At 37.8% G+C, this 21,187-nt stretch overlaps 1 protein-coding gene across 3 annotated transcripts in view; it reads left to right on the top strand.

Annotated features, from left to right (window-relative positions):
• Positions 1-21,187, top strand: part of LOC137640114 (ryncolin-2-like) — a 321,214-nt gene that overhangs the window by 122,784 nt on the left and 177,243 nt on the right. The window lies entirely within an intron of this gene.

Here is a 21,187-nt window from a genome sequence, read left to right on the forward strand (position 1 = left end):
CAGTTATCCATCTTTCTTCAGAATGGTGTGTAAGGAGGACAACCATGGGCTGGAGGCCTTTTGGGAAAGTCCCATTTCTTCCATTTCCACGAACATTTGTTTTGTGGCTGCTAAACAACCCGGTGTCAGACACCTGAATCTGGCAAATACTGGAGGGTCTATCATCTTGATATGGTGCTAAATATCATGTTTGGCAGGAACCGTGGCTGTTTGATGAAGTTATGGCCGGAAAACTTCTGGGTACGACGTGAGGACGTGGACATAGGCATCCATGTGGGTGCTGATGTAGAGAACAAGGTCAGAGTGCACTGGTTGGAGAGGTATTGATGAGTATGATTCAGCATAGGCTAGCTGTTGGTGAGCAACAGCAACCAGGAGGTGATAATGTGAGAGGAACTCTGCACTGAGGATTGGTAATGTGACGTCAGCAACGAGAAACTTCCAATGATATTTGATGCTTCCAAACGATAATATTAGGTTCTCGTAACTGTGGGTGGGGATCGCAGATTCGTTGGCAGTTACTAAGTGGATGTTGGCTGATATAGACAGACTACGCTTTGTCCTGGCGAATGGCTTGGTAGAAGACAATGACAAGCCCCAAAATTTGCATGCCTGTACATAGATCATGTAAAAAGAAAAGATTAGTGATAGGGGAGGCCACCGCCACAAGTGATGGCCTACTAACACATTTTTTGGCAACTGACATTTTTTTGGCAGCAACCCAGAATCTGGGGGTGCAGGACAACTCAACACCGCCAACTCAACACCGCCGACTCAACACCGGGTCAACTCAACACCGGGACAACTCAATATCAGGATAACTATAAAAATATAAACTATAAAACACACACTCAGACATGTATATATATATATATATATATATATATATATATATATATATATATATATATATATATATATATATACATACATATATATATACTGGGTATATATTATATATATATATATATATATATATATATATATATATATAAATATATACTTGTTTTACTTGTCCCTTTTTAATGAACAATGGAAATACTTCTTTATCCCAAACTACTTTCTCTCATAGTTCACCTTGTAATATTTATAAACTACCGATCAGATGCAAATGACTTGTAGATCATACAATTGTTTTGTTTTTCGATATCGAGTATCAGATGAATGTAAATGTTGCAACCAACTTTCTCTTCCAAAAAGCAGAATTCTGTGTAATCCAGGCCCACTATTGCCTATCAAGAAATGATCTTTTCTCCATTCTTCTGGAATGTAAATCTTGTACTGGTGCAGCAACTCTAACTCTTGAAGATCTGCAGGAGTCTGAGGAGGAGCACTTACGGCTTTCCTTTTACGTTGAATCGTTTTTCTCATTGTTGAAGCACCAGGCAATGAACCAAGCGTAACTTGTGATACATTTGTTAATATCTCACTTATTACTACACTTGGCTTTTTAATGGTGTCTACTACTCGTTGTTTCAAGGCTTTAGCCACTTCAACATTAGGTGCAGATGAATTATGGGAAACCTTGTTTACTTCCTTGATAACAGATCCAAATTTTGTATGAATCCTTGCATTGCACCTAGCACCTTGATCACAACGCCAAAATTTGATATTATTATCTTGTTTACTAAACTTATCAAACACAAATAATTGTCCTTCATATGTAAATTTTTCTTTTCCTCTTTGGCTAAGAATTTCCATTTTGGGTGAGATGACAAATTTATATTGCTTTATATTTCAGAAATATCTTCAAAATTTCCAAATATTATATATATATATATATATATATATATATATATATATATATATATACATATATATATATATTATATATATATATATATATATATATATATATATATATATAAATATATATATATATATAAATATATATTACAAGGAGAACCATGAGAGAAAGTAGTTTTGGATAAAGAAGTGTTTCCATGTTTCATTAAAAAGAGACAAGTAAAACAAATATATATATATATATATATATATATATATATATATATATATATATATATATATATATATGTGTGTGTGTGTGTGTGTGTGTGTATGTGTGTTTATGTGTTTTATAGTTTTATGGTTGTCCTGGTGTTGAGTTGTCCCGGTGTTGAATTTTCAAGGTGTTGAGTTGTCCCGGTGTTGAGTTGTCCCGGTGTTGAGTTTTCAAGGTGTTGAGTTGTCCTGGCATTGAGTCGGCGGTGTTGAGTTGGCGGTGTTGAGTCGGTGGTGTTGAATTGTCCCTTTCCCGAATCTGGAGTGGTAGTAGCATAACTGCAGCCGATAGGTGTAAGTACAGTAAAAGGTTGTAGAAGTTGTTGGTTGGGGTGAGAGCCAGTGGTGGTTGGTAGGCAGTTTTGTTGTCCCTGTGGCATGTCAAGGGATTAGCATCCGTGTCTTACCACATTTACGCCAGCTTCAGCTGATGTTGAATAGTTGTCCACATCATCAGGAGTGGAGGTGTTGATGGAGGTCTTGAAGGGGAAGTGGCTGTCCATAAGGGCGTCGACTTTAGTCGTTTAGTCCTTCATGGGAAAAATATAGACATCAAGAATGGCAACACGTACAGGTTTGGGTAGGCGCCATATTTAAAGGGCACGAAGTAGATTCACTTCACAAGTGTTTTTGCCCTCTGCGGAAGGTTGCATGCAAGTGATACTGGTCATATGCCTGAGGGCGAGCGAAGCATCTTGATCTCCTGACGGTTGTTAAGAGAGCTGAAAAAGTTTGGCTATACAGGCGGCTGGCGACGGTAAGCACTGCACCAGTAGGTATGTTTTAAGGGTATCGTACGCTATTGGGGTGTCCCCTTGGTCGGAAAGCCAACCTGATATTTCAGGGAAAGTATCTTAGGGGATTGCTGCGATGATATAGTCTGCTTTGGCGCAAATCACGCCCTTAATGCAAAACTGCACCTTGACGCGCTGAAGCCATGCGAATGCCTCTGTACTGGTAAAAGGGGTTAGTTTCAGGGGTGTGGCGTAGAGTCAGTGTCGGAGGATGGCATCATTAAACAGTAAAACACAGTAGTAAGTGGGAAGCCAAGAGGAAGCGTGACAATCCAGTAGTCACCAATACATGAAGTGCCAGTTAGGTACTAACTGAAAGATGAGGTGAATGCAACTAACTTTATTAAACAATCATTGAATTTATATACAGTGACTTCTGAGGAAGAACATCACAAAAATTCCATGGTAAAGCTTGTGCTAGCATGATAACACAGGATGGTCTTATAACCATGTAGGGAAGAGTGAGTGATAAAATGAAAAAATAGAAACTGTTACAGTGTACGAGCATGAATGAAACACGTGCGGTACAAGCTCATACCCACTGTGATGTGAGTTCGTGGCTCCCAAGGTCTTATCAGAGGTGTTTATTAAACTATATATCATGTTTCTATTGCATGATTGATTGATTTAGACTTCTCTGGCATCCTGACATTGGAGGTCATTGACACCTATATTGTTTCTTATGAAAGAAAAATAAAAGAGCATTCAATTTGAAACCATTGGAGTGAAGATGTCCTTATAAACTTTAGACAACTTTCAGAAGACCTGTATGCTAGAAAACTGAAAATCAATCAATCCGAAGTCCCGCTTTAGAAATAAATCTAAAAAAACAGCTGGCATAGTACAACACATCCTGTCCTAGAATCTTAGTAAGGAGGAACCTCCTATCCTTTCCTTTCTTTCTCTACTATAAGTGGGGTATTTGGTCAATAAATGCCTCACTTTCAAAGGTAACAAATAGTCTTCGCAGTAGGGCTGATGTCGGCCAGTAACAGAAACTTGTGTGTCAAGTGAGTGTGACAAATACAGAGACGACAAAGAGAATAGTCTCCCATTTTCAGGGCATCATGTTATACCTCTTTAGAGATATAACATTTGTCACTTCTCTCATCTTATTATTAACTAAACCATCCCAATGCTATAGCCAATTATGATAGATAAAATTCTTGATGATAGATATAAATCATCACAGAAAATGGGATACCTTTTTAGTAACAATTCAGCTGCAGTATTCTTTGACAGTAAATCTGCCTTCTCATTTCAAGACACACAGACATGTGCCGAAACTACTTTGCTCTTGCATGATGCATTGGAGAAACAATCAGCCAGTGCATTGCAAACTTCAGTTGCACCAGGCACATACTGACCATTCACCTTCAACATTAGTTGGTGGGTTTGGGATAAATTTCCCTGCAATCATTTCTACTTTCCTCCATACAGAAGATGTGGGTGTTCTACTGTTGACTGTGGAAACAAAATGTATCCAAGATTTGCACCTAGCTTCTTTCATTGCACTGCAGAACTGTGCTCTATATTTCTTGCTACGTTCAGCAGGGTGCTATAAAGATACGAGATTATCGGCAACGCTCCAGACAGCAGGAAAAGCCAAACCTCAACACTACCCAAGAAAATGTTCCTCCTCCCTTTCTGCCATAGGAACACAAACAAACCCCTCGCCAACATTGATGAGCATGAGGACGATCAGCGATCCGACAGCCTGCCCATCACCAAGACTCACTCGGCAGGCACTTCAACCAATCAAAAAGCAGCTTAGGAGTCTCTGCACATGAGAGCTGAGTGGCAGAACAACTTGTCTAACAACATGCCCCACTCAGGTTGTGTCTCAGCCAATCAGTGCCCAGCATAACTCAGACCCCGCCTAACTCTGATGTTCGTAAGTGTAGCAGCAGTCTGACTGTGACGGATCCCCCTACCAGTGAGTGCCTCAGACAATGGGAGAGCTGCTCCATCCCATACTCGGTATTGCCTCTGCACATGGAGACGAATCAACAACCAGTGCCCGAATTGACTTCTTTCCTGACCCATATGAATAGACCTAGCCCTGCTTATATCATTCCACTTCTAGCTTGACGATGAAAGAAATCACCTGGCACCCTCTCGAAACGCGTTGCAGCCGACTCTTTTGTACCCTGTATTTGACAAGTTTACAACTACTGAATTTTTAGTAAAATCTTAGAATTTTTCTATGTATTTTGATTCCATACCTACCGATGACCAACATAGCACAGCAACTGGTGGCATGCAGTACTGCTGAGAAAAAGATAATTAGAGCAATTGAAAAGTACAAATATAAAATAAATGCCAATAAGTCAGCTGTAATCTTCAATGAAACCTATTATTATTATTATTATTATTATTATCATTATTATTATTATTATTATTATTATTGTTAATATTATTTTTATTATCATTATTATTATTATTACTATTATTGTTATATTACTCTATTTTAAAACGACAATCGTTATTACCATTGTTTTACAGAAGCGTACTATGGTTGTATATGTCAATGAAATGAATAGGGTTGAATTTGTTGAGATGAATTGTTCGTAAAAGCATTGGTTAAACCAGGGATCAGCATTTTAAGGCAGTTCGGTCATGTGGTGATAAGGAGTTGGATAGAATGAGTGAAAGTGGTTCTGGGAAGGAAGCTAAAGAGGTTAATATTACAGAAGTTCACTTGTCTGGGTCTTCTCCAAGATTCACAGATTAAAAAGATTACCGTAGATGAAATGATAGATCATAGACTTTGGAGAGAGAATAGAAGAGGATTGATAGAGTGTAAAGAGCGTTAAATTATTAAGAACTGTAGGGATGGAGAAAAAAAGGGGAAAAAACTGCAAAATAAGGAATAGATGGTGTGGGTAAGATATTGAATATGAAAGCCATTAGCATTCACGAATATTGAGAGTGAGGAAGACTGAACGTGGAAAGCTCAGTGTGTGTAGGGGTTTGACATTTATCTATAAACTTATTAGGTTACTGAGGTGACTTACGCGTGAGCATCACTCAGTCAAGAGCCACCCCAATTTCGAAGCCCCTTATAATGAGGAACAGCACCAGGCCAAGGATCCTGAAGAATTAAGGAGATTAATAATTTTTCAGTTTGATTCTTTTAGAGAGATGCAGGCCTATTGAATCAAGCTGCATTACCCAAAAAGCTGCAATCCTAAGGATACGAGTTCAAGCTCATCGCAAAAATGAGCTAAAACACAAAAGCCTTTTGTGGGAGTACATCATTATAATTACAGTAAAAAAATGATAGCTATTTCTAACATATTGGTCATTATAAAGTAATTTATAGAGGCAAACAGGACGGTAATTCCATTCAAGCAGATTAGGCTAATTGTAATCTTCGGATATGTTCGAAAAATTTTTGTTTCTTTACTGGAGAGAGAGAGAGAGAGAGAGAGAGAGAGAGAGAGAGAGAGAGAGAGAGAGAGAGAGAGAGAGAGAGAGAGAGAGGCTAAAATAGGGAGTAAATATATTTATACGCCTCCTGAAACCCAATCTAAAAATGCAACATTTGTAATTCTAATAGCAAATCATTGCAATGGATAACTGACTTAAATTTTTTTTTTTTTTTTTTAGAATTATGAGATACCTGTATTATGGTAGGTGAATTATTTTTCTAATATACCTGGAAATTCACAAATTTAAACAGGGACCGGAAGAACATGTGATTTGGTGACTCAATGATTAATTAAGAAATATTCATAAAAGAAAGAATATCTAAGTTTAAACTTGAGACCACATTAAGAGTACACATTCTTCCAGCAGATAAAGGAATTGATAAAGCTAAGTAAGCCCAGCTTAAAAAATATTTCAATTTGAGAGATTTTTATCGCACCCATATGAGTTAATTTTTCTGTGAAAACCTTGGACTTAGTTTTCTAGAACCACTCAAGAAATCAAAAATAAAGGCTGAAAATATCTAGCATCTCAAAATATAGTTAATACAATGAATGATCCATCAATTCAAGGACCCTTGAAACAAGACAGCCTACTGTATATCCAAACACGCCCAAAAGAATCCTATTGAGCAAGTTTACAGGTAATTAACCAAACAAGCAAACACAAGTGGATAGATAAATATCGTTCAACTTTCTTGACATGATTAATTTACCTTTGCCCGAAAAGACTTGGAAATTTTTTGCCATGAGTATGAATTCATTTACAAAAAGTAGGCCAACGAATGTATATTCCACATTTCGTGCACAATTTTGTTGTTGAGTGAGAGCGTCAGTCTTGAGTTTCTAGTAAGATCGTCAAAATGTAGTGTTTGAGCACAATCTTTAATCATGCCAATCAAGTTTTGTGTGGCCAGGAATGATAGCCTTCTAAATACTGTATAATGTCTACGAATTCAATTACAAAGAATGATTATGTATTTCATTCATGAACCAGAAGTCCATACTTGTCTTACTCACCCTTTAAAAACTTCTAATGCCTCAGTTGTTCTGTTGTAACCAGAGGAAATGTTCCCGATAGTTGGTTAAATTTAGGGAGTCAGAACCTAATGGTCTTGGGCGAAGAACCTAACATCAAAAGAGTTTCTGTGAATCAAAAGGCTAAGTAAAGCTACCAGTTTTAACCCTGGATAGGTACGCTCCTCGGACACCCCTTTAAGGGTATACTCGGACGCGAACGACCCCGACGCCAAAAAAAATTCTTGAAAAAACAGTTTTTGCAGTAACCTCCTTTTTTTCTTTTGGCAAAAAAAACTTCAATGAATGCTTAAAACAACTGTAAAGATAAATACTACTCATCTGCAGAAAAACTATTTATTATAAATATTTTAAAAAATTAAGTAGAAAAAAAAAGACCTGACATAAAAATTCATAAAAAAATCCTTTTAGGAATTGATTCTTGAATGTTTAGGACACATTTTGATGTATTTTGGATGAAGTCAGACCCATGGAGGTGAAGATCTGAAATGAGAAAAAAAGAGTAACTTTTTTTGGCCAAAAAAATTTGTCCAAATTTCATGAATTTTTTTGGGTACCCAAATGAAATAGGAAGTGGCTAATTTTTTTAGGGAATAAACATATGTTATCCTAAAATAGAAATATGTAAAAAAATCCTCATTATTTTGTAAATTACATTTATATCAGGGGCCATATCTAAAGGTAATTTTTTGAGTACTTAGAAATTTCGTAAAAAAATACATATATTTAATATATAATATGATATTTATGCAGGTAAAAATATACCAAAATATCACAAATTCTATAGGGAACAAGAATATATATAGATAGGGCAGCTTACGCTTCGGATATGTCCACAAAATGGCCGCCAACCACACTGACTCAGACTCCCTAATCTGCCACTTGAAATGTAGGAAGGGTATGTCAATTTCAAGGTGTTATTTACTAATCTAATTATTATTGGATATGCATAAAAATTGTATGGTGGGTTGCTGGATAATTGTCGATTATTTTACGACTATAAAATTGAAATTCTGACCCAAAAAAAAATTTTTGAAGGGAAATAAAATCGAAAAAAAAAAATGTAAAACAATATAATATTTTAGCTAAAAAAATTTGATGATATTCAATCAAAAAAAAAGTAAACAAAATTTTCCGACAAATAAACATCTAGAGGAATCATTACTCTGTGATAGTTCCTTAGTACGTAGTAATTTTGAAAGAATTGGGAAAAAACGAAAAAATGGCAATCACCGGAAAATCGAACACATACCTATATATACGCCATATCTGGCTAAAAAAAAGATAGGCATGGGTAGCCAGATCATCTAGAAACACTTTCCAACACTATAAAAACATAAGTTTTGCGACACTACTTGCCAATTCCTTACGGTAACATGACTAAGCGAAAAAATGCAAAACAAATAAAAAGGGGCACTCGCGGAAAAATGGCTAACATTCTAATATACGGCATTTCAGAAAAAAAAATTCAGCCACGTGCTAGGCAAACCATCAAGGCACATTTTCCGACAAATAAACATCTAAATGAATCATTACTCTGTGATAGTTCCTTAGTACGTAGTAATTTTGAAAGAAATGGGAAAAAACGAAAAAATGGCAATCACAGGAAAATCGAACACATACCTATATATACGCCATATCTGGCTAAAAAAAAAAAGATAGGCATGGGTAGCCAGATCATCTAGAAACACTTTCCAACACTATAAAATTATAAGTTTTGCGACACTACTTGCCAATTCCTTACGGTAACATGACTAAGCAAAAAAATGCAAAACAAATAAAAAGGGGCACTCGTGGAAAAATGGCCATTCTAATATACGGCATTTCAGAAAAAAAAAATTTCAGCCACGTGCTAGGCAAACCATCAAGGCACATTTTCCGACAAATAAACATAGAAATGAATCATTACTCTGTGATAGTTCCTTAGTACGTAGTAATTTTGAAAGAAATGGGAAAAAACGAAAAAATGGCAATCACAGGAAAATCGAACACATACTTATATATACGCCATATCTTGCTAAAAAAAAAATAGGCATGGGTAGCCAGATCATCTAAAAACACTTTCCAACACTATAAAAATATAAGTTTTGCGACACTACTTGCCAATTCCTTACGGTAACATGACTAAGCAAAAAAATGCAAAACAAATAAAAAGGGGCACTCGCGGAAAAATGCCCAACATTCTAATATACGGCATCTCAGATAAAAAAAAAGACATGCACGTGTTAGCCCAACCATCAAGGCACACTTTCAAACACATAAACATGAAAAAAAAATCAATAATATACGGCAATTCCTTACTACGTAGTAAATTTTTACAAATATTGAAAAAAACAGAAATTGGCAACCGCAGTTAAATACCCAATATACCAATAACTACGTCGTATCTGACAAAAACAAAATCACGCATGGGTAGCCAGATCATCTAGACACACTTTCCAACACTAAAAAAGCAAAAGTTTTACGACACTATTTCGCAATATCTTACGGAAAAATGACTTGGCAAAAAAATGAAAAAAAATGAAAAAGGGGTACTCGCGGTAAAATGCCCGACATTCTAATATACGGCATCTCAGATAAAAAAAAAGACATGCACGTGTTAGCCCAACCATCAAGGCACACTTTCTAACACATAAACATGAAAAAAAAATGAATAATATACGGCAATTCCTTACTACGTAGTAATTTTTACAAATATTGAAAAAAAACAGAAATTGGTAACCGCAGTTAAATACCCAATATACCAATAACTACGTCGTATCTGACAAAAATAAAGTCATGCATGGGTAGCCAGATCATCTAGACACACTTTCCAACACTAAACAAGCAAAAGTTTTACGACACTATTTGGCAATATCTTACGGAAAAATGACTTGGCAAAAAAATGAAAAAAAATGAAAAAGGGGCACTCGCGGTAAAATGGTCCTCGTGGTGATGAACGACATTTTAACTAAAAAAAAAATCATGCACATGGTAGCCAAACAATCCACCAAGACTTTCCACAACTGATAACCTATACAAGTTGCACCATTCTACGACAATTTCATAATACGTAATAACTTTGATAATTATGCAAACTACCTTAGAAGGGTAAACTCGGTCGCGCTCGACCCCGACGCGTCTCAGAAATCGGGGAAGGAGTACAGCTACAGCAATGCACATCTGGACACTACTAGAGCGTGTAGGGGAGACACCTCCTGCAGGTCGATCACCCACAAATTCAGTCACGGGGGTGAGTCACGTGAGAAAAACCTGTTTTTTTTTGACGCTCGGGGTCGCGAACGACCCATCGTACCTATCCAGGGTTAAAGGAAATTTTTTATTGCAGAAATACATTTGATTCTATATGCATTATGATTAAATAATCCATATTTTTTTTTCTGCTAAGGAACACCCGTTAGGGGCAAGGATTTGACTTTCAGCATGTCTTTCAAGAAGGTTACCAGCCATTTGTCCTCAAATCTGACAATGATCCCAATAATAGACTATTAATCAGGAACACAATACTCACTTTAAGGAATGTAAAACTGATTTTCTTTGGAAGAGGCCCAGTCATCAACTCGGTGGTCGATGCCAGGTGTCTTTAAATTTCTTCGAGCCAAACAATTCTTATGAATAAGAAAAAAGTAAATCCACACTGCCACAACGCTTGCTTGGTTTTCAGCACGCTGAGATTCAGCTCTAAAGCAAGGATGTGACCCATTCAAATACCAAAGCTGACTATATTTCCGACTGGCTTTGCAAGAAAAGGGATGTCATCATAGAGTATTGTGCCCTCAAATCATTCCTGGTGGAGCAGTACTCATTGTCATTAGCCAACAGAGTAGCCAAGATTTTCAGCTCTCAACAACCATTGAGGAATCAAAGGGCATCGATGGCACTCAAGGAAAAGATCTGTATTAATTGCCTTCAGCCAACTGCAGATGGTTCTCTTCGTGAAGTGAACCTATTTCATGCCCTTTAGTCACAATACTGCCAAAACTGGTGTGAGACACCCTTTTTAACATTGATACCTTGCCCATGAAAGACCTGATAACCAGAGACGACGCCCTCATGGACAGCCACCTCTCCACTGTCAAGAACTCCATCAACAACTCCACTCCTAACGAATGGGATTACCATACAACACTGCCTGAAGGGGAGGTGAATGTTGTAAGACTTCGACACCCACCTCATGACAAGCCTGGGCAGCAAAGAAGTCCCTAACTTCTTATCTATGCCATCTCATGCCCAGGCAGCAGCCAATGTTCTTAGCAGCCACTGGATGATGCTCCTTATCCGCAGTTGTTCTGCTACCACTCAAGATTCGGGGTTGCTGCTAAGAAATATCTTACTGCATGTCGGTGTAAAAAACTTAAATGTAGGACATCACATGTGCCGGTGGAAATCCCCCCCCCCCCCCCCACTGATTCAGGATCTAATGTGTGCTTTCTTGTAGATACTGGTGCCTGTTGAGCTCTTCTGCCTAATTCCCTCATAAGGACACGACCCAGTCATTCCAAGACTGCTAATGTTCATCTGGTGGCTATCAATTGATCTGCTAAACCCCACCAACGGTTAACAGACACTGACATTGTCCTTTGGGGGTTATAAGTACCGGTGGAATTTCCTCGTTGACAACGTTACACTGCCTCTCATGGGTGAGGATTTCCTTGCCCATTTTCACCTCCTAGTCAACGTCGCACATTGATGAAGAGTCAACGCCTGCTCTTACTTGTCTAGACCTTTATCACCTGTTCCCTCCTACCTCACGTGCCTACAGATGGCTATCCTCACCTCCTCACTTTATATCTCGGAGGCTTATGGATAGAATTATGCCAGATAGGCCTTTTTTTTGCAGGGTGCTAAATGCACATTCACCAAAAGGGAAGAAATTGGACTTTTTCAAGAGGCATCAAGCCATGTTCATTGGCACATCATCCTGAAGAAGGAGGGATCTCAGCACTCTTGTGAGATTAAAGGAGTCTTAACATGCAGACAGAACCAGACCACTTCCCCCTCCCTAACATCGCCATCATCCCAACCTACCTTCACTGCGCTAAAATATTCTCATCCCTCGACCTTCACCAGGGGTATTATTAGGTACCCATGAACCTAGAAGATATCTCTAAGACTACCATCACCACTCCCTTTGGCACATATACCTCCAATTACTCCTGCTTTGGCCTTCGTAATACAGGGACCCCATTCAAATGACTCATGGATGGCTTCTCAGGGGTCCTCCCCTTCTACGTCTGCTACTCAGATGTCATACCAATATTCTTCCTCTCCAACGAGAACCACATACACATCATCCTCGACCGACAGCAGCAGAATGGCATTGTAATCAGGAATGACAAGTGTACCTTTTGTTCTAAGGAAGTAGCATTCTTGGGACATTGCATCACTTTGGATGACGTTCACCCCCTCCCTGAGAAGGTATCAGCAGTACAGAAATTCATCATACCCATGACTGCAAAAGCACTGCACAAGTTCTTTGGTATAGTGAACTACTATCACCAGTTTTTGCCAGCCATCTCCACCACTCTCATCCCAGCCATGAATTCCTTAGGGGCAAGCCAAAAAACCTGAATTGGGACCTCCTTCAGGAGGCAGCCTTCTTCAATGCAAAGAAAGCCCAATCAACTACTACAGCTCTCACCTTTCCCATGCTAAATGCACCCCTCCTGCTCTCTACTGATGCCAGTTACATCGCTGTTGGGGCAATACTTAGGCAAAGGACCAATGGACCCACCTGCCCACTGGCCTTCTTCAATAGAAAACTTTCCAAGGTGGAATCCAGCTACTCTATCTTCAACAGCAAAATACTGGAATTGTATCTGGCTGTAAGACACTTTTGCGAGTTCTTAGGGGGCATGTCTTTTGTCATTCGCACTGACCAGATGCCTCTCATGCACACCTTCACACCTCAGTCTAACACCTGATTCACCTATTAGCACTGACATCTCTACCATTTCTGAATACAACGATACCATTCAACAAATCCTTAGTAAACTGAATCCCTTTGCCGACACCCTTTCCAGAAACATGCTGGCCACTGTACTCCTGGGATTTGATTACAAGGCCTTGGCAGAAGTGCAACATAAGGACCCTGAGTACCAAACCTGCAGGACATCATGCATGTGTTTCCATTGGGAAGAGTTCCCCCTTGATAACTCCTTTTTGACATCAGTGCTGGTATGCCCTACCTATGGATACCTAACCCCATACTCAGACAGGTATTTCAGTTGATCCACAGTTTTTAACAACCCTTGTCCCGATCCACTCCACAACTACAGAAGCCAAAGTTCATAAGGCATGTCATTACTAAAGATGCTAAGGATTGGGTTCATGAATGTATTTTATGTCAAACTTCAAAAGTGCATCAATACATGGATTTGGGTGTGGGCACATTACCTCAATACCTTTTTTCCTTATTCATTTTCAATCTATGTGTCTGTACTGTTAATACATCTGTACTATACCGCAGTTTTCTTACTATATTCACAGTTCCGGTACTACTTGTATACGCTCTTTGTGGTAAAATAGACAAATTTCCGTATTCATATCATGCAAATACTGTCTACACAGCCATCCATGCCAACTGTGCGTAGGTGTGATCAGGGAATTAATAGCATGATTAAAGTTATGCCCGGATGTCAGGGATGGCTGAGTAGAAAGTATGGGAGAGGTGATATGGAGTAAGAACGGAATTTAATACTTCGATCACACCTACCGGACACACGAATGTCACAGAGCGCTGTATATAGAGTAGTCCCTGATAGTGTGGAGTAAGTTTGGAATCCAATACCCCGATCACACATACGGATGGTGCAGAGGGCTGTGTAGAGAGTAGGGCATGGTAGTACAAATAAGTATGGAATCTTATACCTCAATCACGCATACTGCATGCACGGATGGCACAGATGGTTGCGTAGAGATTAGAGCATGGCAGTATGGAGTAGGTATGGAATTTAATACCCTGATCACAACTACTGCATACACGGATGGTGCAGACAGAAACATAGAGAGTAGAGCATAGTAGTGCGGAGTAAGTATGAAATTTAATACCGTAATCACACCTACCATTATGCATGGATGGTGCAGAGGCTGTGTAAAGGGTAGTGTGCGGTAGTGCAGAGCAAGGTCTAAATATGTTAGGTTTGGTCAAGGACGGGGATTAAGTCCCTCAAGCCTGCGGTATGAGCTGAGCTGGCGGCTTTGGTCAACACTCACCTGGGTGAAGTAGGGTCAGTTCATTTGCCTACGGGCCGACCAAGGGAAAGTCCTGTGGCAACAAGAAGTGTTGGCTTTAATACACTACGAACAAACGATCAGGTCATTACTGTTAATCGCTGAAAGCATTTAACTTCTTGTCTTATCTCCTCGAAAAAGACTGGAAGATGCCAAATATATGAGCTGTTTTTGGTTGTAATAGCAGAAGGAAAAAAGTTAAAAAAAATATTACTTTCCATCACTTTCCAAAAGATGAAAAACTCCAAAAGAAGCAGGTACACTTCTGTTGCAGGGAAGATTCCTTCAATGCGAAACACAGTCAAGTATGCAGTTCGCACTTTATAGCTGAGGACTTTCAGTGAACACCGAAAAATTATCTTCTTGTGTTAAGGAAGTGCCAGTGATTTAAAAACAAATTACAAATTATCAGAGACGTATTTCCCTCCAAAGGATGCCAAAAGAAGGATTTTGAATCTTGCTGTCCAACTAATGTCCAAAACAACTTCCAAGTCCCTTGAACATTTTGGTAATAAAGGTCTCATTAAGAATCATTACTGAAAAGACACAGCTCAATTTAGTGATATGATAGACGTATGGTTTGATATCTTTAATTCTAGAGTACCCTTAGACTTCAGATCTACGAGACACGTCTATGGAAATAATCTGTCATTCAAAACCGAAATACTTAGAGAGGTTAGTGCAACTGACAAATCCCTTCGAGTGTGCGGAAGTAAATCAAGAAAACCTTTCCAATAAGGATTGGCTGTTTCGTCTGATGCTTTGACTTCATTACTTGACATGTTGAAAGTAAAATTCAACATATCCTTCATCTTCACTTATAGGCTCAGTCAAGATGTTTTTGAGCATTTCTTTGATTGTCTTAGGAAAATAAGGGCATGTTTTGAATACATATCACCTATTTCCATCACAATCCGAATTAGAACTTACCTTTTAGCCATGACATTTGCAGCATTTGAAAATATCCAAGAAAACCTTTCTGTAATAAATCAAGACGTAAAAGACATACCCTTGAAGTAAGCTATGGAGAGAGAGGACATCAGGTGCTTTTGAGGGTTCATTGCAAGAAAAGTTCCTCAGTACCAGTCATTAAAGAAAGTAAAGAAACTGGATAGAAGAGATTTCAAAATCCCAAAGAGCACTTGTTCATCCCAGTAAAATTTCCTTATACAATTAGAAAAAATGGAGAGGTTGTTGATGTGCTGTCATGGAGAAAGGTTTTGTTGATTTGCCTGAAGAGATAATCGGTTAATTTGTCCATTGTCACAGGATTTTTTAGAATACGTGTTCTAAACAGAATATTTGCATTCAGTCGTAAGACTGAAAAATTCTCAAAGGTTGTGAATAAAAACATAGGTCAGCCATGTATTGTTGAATATCATTGTCCCTATTTTGTATATATATTATTATTTACGTACCTTATATCTGAAGTTTTTCCATATCATTTAATAATTTCCTTTTAAATAGATATTTGATCTCGTTACTCCATAAGCTGTAATGATTAGGCTATGTATCATTGATTATTGTATACAATTTGGCCAAATAATTTTCAGTAGGACATTTCTCTATTTTCTAAATAGAACTAAAAACACAATCTCCTAAAACCTCATCTGAAATAACAAAGAATAAAGAATGAAATCTCTCTCTCTCTCTCTCTCTCTCTCTCTCTCTCTCTCTCTCTCTCTCTCTCTCTCTCTCTCTCTCTCTCTCTCTCTCTCAAGTAAAATGAAACTAAGGTAGAGGGAAATGAATAAGATATAATCTGTCTTTACTGGTGTTGACTTGAAGGTTTTATGATGATATGTCCAAGAACTTAATCTCCTATCACCTATTTATGAAGATATTAAATGCTGTTACAGATAAAAAAAAGATTTCGTAACTATGTTTGGAAAAACAAGGGGTGGTTATGAAATGATAGAATTTCGTAAGATCATTTGATGATCTTTTCCTCTTTTCTGGGTATGCTACTCTGTTTATTACTAGCCCAGATAAAAGAAAAAAAAAACATTCACAAATGTCAGAAGAACCAAATCTGTACTAAATGTTATCATTTAAATACATAAGAGAGGAAAATAGGGAGCTAAGTATTTAATTCCCATATAGGTTAATGGCAGCACGTACCCTGGATGCCACCAGATGACGGCGAATCTTGACCGTGGGTCAGTGCTTGACCAGACCTTACATATTATAGACCTTGGAGCGTAGTAAGTAATACCCCGATCACACCAACTGTACTCACGAATAGTGCAGATGGGCGTGTAGAGAGTTGGTCGTGGTAGTGCGGAGTAAGTAGGGTGGGGTAGTATGGAGTACGTATGGCATTTAATACTCTGATCACACTTTCTGTACGCACGGATGGCACAGATGGCTACGTAAAGAGTAGTGCACGGTAGTACGTATTAAGTAGGAGATTTTATTTTATACCCTGATCACACCTACTGTACGCATGGATGGCTCAGATGGCTACGTAGAGAGTAGAGAATGGTAATACGGAGTCAGTATGAAATTTAATACCCCGATGACACCTACTGTATGTATGAATGGCACAGATGGCTACGTAGGGAGTAGAGAGTGGTAGCACGGAGACAGTATGAAATGTAATACCCCAATCACACTTGGTATTTGCACGGATGGCACAGATGACTATGTAGAGAGTAGAGAGTGGTATTACGGAGTCAGTATGGAATTTAATACCCCAATCACCCTTAGTGTATGCACGATTGGCACAAATGGCTACATAGAGAGTTGGGTATGATAGTACGAATTAAGTACAAAATTTGATACCCTGATCACCTCTACTGTATGCATGGATGTCACAGATGGCTACGTAGAGAGCAGAGAGTTGTAGTACAGAGTCAGTATATAATTTTAATACCCTGATCACGCCTACTGTACACACGAATGGCACAGATGGCTATGTACAGTAGATAGTAAGGCATGTTTCTACGGAGTAAGTATGAAATTTGATACCATAATAACACCTACTCTGGATAGGGATGGTGCAGATGGCTGTTTAGAGAGTAGGGAGTTGTAGTATGGAGTAAGTACGGAATTTTGTCTAATTTACCACAAAGAGAGTAAGCATTCAGTTTAGAAACAGCGGATATTTGTCCATTACTATTAGCCTTAAATAGGGCTAAACCTGAAAAAAATAAGTAACAAGCTGGATTTTTCAGGACTGATGGTCAAAACAATCCTAAATTACATATCGAAAGTCCCAATGAATCCGCTTAGTGCACTCTTCACAATTCAAGATGGCGGCGAAGATGGCGTCATAATATAGTTTTACACACACAACCATGTCTAAAGCACCTATAATCCCTATCTTGGTGTCTATACATATGTTTTGGAGGCCAAGGAATCCATTTCTGCCATTTGCAGTGTTGTCAGGCTAGTAGCCATCTTGAATTTTACAGCTTCCTATACTGTGAAATTGCCTCTAAATAAACATGTATTGCATACAAGATTGAATATTGAATTTTATCCTTTTACATAATTTATGCTTTTTTTAGATCATGTATGCATACATATTGTGTAATAAAGAGCTGGGTATAACTAAAGTGGCAGTGGTGGATGAAAAAGGTCGCATTATGTCAGGTAATGGGCTGGAGGAGCGATGGGGAACTGTGTACGCTAATGGGACAGTTGTTCACATGTTAACTGGCCATGCTTTTACACGAGCACCTCATGCCCATCTTACATTTTCTCCCCTGATCTGTGTCTTAATTGAGAACAGTGGATATATGGATAAAATAAACAAGACAAGATGGACTTGAAGAGGCTTTACAAAACATTTTTCTTTTGAAAGTGTATTTCAGCTATCGTAAAAAAAAAATGTACACGAGAAAATGCTATAATGTCATCTTTGAAAAGGAAGTCAGACGGAGATGTTACCCATAATGATGAAAACCCTAAACTCTGATCTGCACGTGGTACATGTGCAAGATTGTATATTATGGTAAAAAGGTATAACCTTAAACAGTATGTGTGCATTGAAACGTAGAAAATCATTTAATAATGTAGAAATAGTTGAGTTTCAGGACATAATATTAAAACATGCAGATGAAATGCAAGATGAATGGGGTAGTATTGTTGCTCTTTGCATCCAACACGCTGTACTCAGTTGTTCCTCAAGCACAGAACAGTAAAAGCAGAAAGTAGTGGAAGACCAGTTGACAGAACTCGGGATGAAGCATTCAGGAAGCTTTGTGAATACATCGATGAGAGTAATGCATGTCAGTACACCATCTCTGAGCTACTTGATTGTATGGAGACATTTCTTGATGGACAGGATGGCTATTCTGTAAATTATCTGAAGAAAAAATTAATAGAACAGAATGGATATAGTATCATAATAACAAGTATTACTGGGAAGTCCAGCATTGTCAGTTTCCGTAACTCATCTCACAAGATTCTTGTGAAAGATGGCATGCAGATAAAGGAAATGATGCAATCCCAGAGGATGAAGTAATTATTGACATGGCTGCCTCATTCTTGAGGATATCCGGCTTAGAGTGTATGACTTAGATCAGGGGTCACCAGCCTGCGGCTCAGGAGCCTCATCCGGCTCTTTCAAGACACTTTTGTGGCTCTAAACGCTGAACTAAGTACTAACCTTTTTATCTATTTAAAGCATAATATTTTATAAAATTTTATTAAATTTCAAAGGCATATTATAGGCGTCAGTATTACTGACTCGCCTAATTACATGCAAATAGTTTCAAACACTTAATTTCATATTTATATGGTCTTAACGTGAAATTACAAGGCTAAAGAAACTGTTTCATGCGTTTTAGATGTGCTGTCATTTGAAAGAAAGCTTACAGCGTTTGTCTGTGATCTTCAGAAAAGCGCAATTGCTCACTTTCCATCACTGAAGTGATACAAAATATCTGCAGATTATGAGTTTGATGATTTTTTTTAATTTTATTTTTTTTTGCTGAAAATGGATATGGGCTTTATAAGACGTTCCTGCGAATTCAAAATGGAAAGCAACCTTGTCTTTTCAGATCAAACTATATTGGGCAGATGTTTCTGTACTAAGTTTGTTACCCTTTACTAATGTGAACCGAACAGAGTTGGAGTTTGAAACAGCTGCTTTTCAGAAAAAAAAAGTTATAGGCATCAAAATTTAATGTTTTACTTTCTGATCCAAAGCATTTAGAAACACAATAAGCCACATTAAATTGTCAAAATAAATGAGAACACTAATAAATCGTGATCAGGTAGATGGAGATGGTTTGAGCATGCTCTTCTCACTCCCCAAAAGAGATTTGTTCACCAAACTTTCAACTAGGCTCCACATGGGACTAAAAGAGTTGGAAGACCCAGGCCTACATGGTTGAGGACTATTAAGCGGGAAGTAGGAGAGGATGAATGGAGAAGTATTGAATTAAAAGCACAAGATTGAGACGACTGGTGAAATCTAACTGAGGGCCTTTGTGTCAATAGTCGTAGGAGGAGATGATGATGATGATGATGATGATCATGAATACTAAACATGTAAAAGCAATATAAGACGGTATTGTGGGTTTAAAGTGCATACCAAGATATCTGCATTTGGGGTGTTCTCATTTTCAGATACACTTATTTGTGAGAGCAAATGTTTACAAAAATGAATCTCATATAAGGAAAATTAAGAAGTAGATTTCCCAATGAGAGCTTGTGATCTTACTTAAAGCTGAAAACTACATCTTACTCTACAAACACTGACTAGCTCTCCAAGGAATCACAGGAACAGATCTCCCATTAATTACCTTGGATGAAATTATACTTTAATTTTCACTAATTAATTTCTACTTAAGTTTTCAGTAAGTAATATAACTTCCATGAATGCCATGTTGCTTGCCCTTTGTAATACTACAGTATATCTTCCATAAACATTCCTGATAGTATTATTATTCCGATTTTTACTCCAGTCTCATATATATGAAAATAATACAAAGCATCGCCAATAAATTTGTTATGTGAATATAATCATATGAATTTCTTCATAATAATGTGCTCCGCCCTTTAGTTATAAAAGTATGATCTTAAAACTTCAAATGATGAAATGTAGCCATATTTCTTTTGTATTCTGTGATCACTACAATTATCTTTCATACTACTGGTACAAGATGTCATAAAGAGGTGTTAGATTTTTTATGAATGCTGCAGTTTATATAAAAAGATAATGCTCGGAAGAATATATTATCGATATTGCTTTGTGAACATAAGTATAATAAATAATATTATATTTTAATAAGTATGTCTAATGAACTTTATTCTGTTATGTCTGAAGTACGGCATATTTTAATTTTGTATATCATAAGACCTGTTTTGTCGTTGCAGCTCTGACAATACTACATTTTTATAATTCTCTAAATAAATGGCTCTTCTAGCTTAAAAGGTTGGTGACCCTTAACATGGATGACTACCTTACTATGGAAGGAACGGAGTGTGGAAATACCCCTATTCGTTATTTACTTAAATGCTTCTTACACAGATTATTAGAACAGAAAGGCTGGAGTGATGATGTTACGAACAAATGTACAGCCATTGCACAAGCCATTATTTCAGCTTGTAGACCCAGATCCTTCATTTCACCAGTGCTGCTTTCTGTTGCAATGTATATACACCGTAAATATGCTTCTCATGAATTACTAACATTCTGAGTGATTTAGGGTTTGCAGATGATTATAGAGAGGTACA

This window comes from Palaemon carinicauda, chromosome 4, assembly GCF_036898095.1.
Source record: "Palaemon carinicauda isolate YSFRI2023 chromosome 4, ASM3689809v2, whole genome shotgun sequence".
In the NCBI taxonomy this organism is placed as follows: Eukaryota; Metazoa; Arthropoda; class Malacostraca; order Decapoda; family Palaemonidae; genus Palaemon; species Palaemon carinicauda.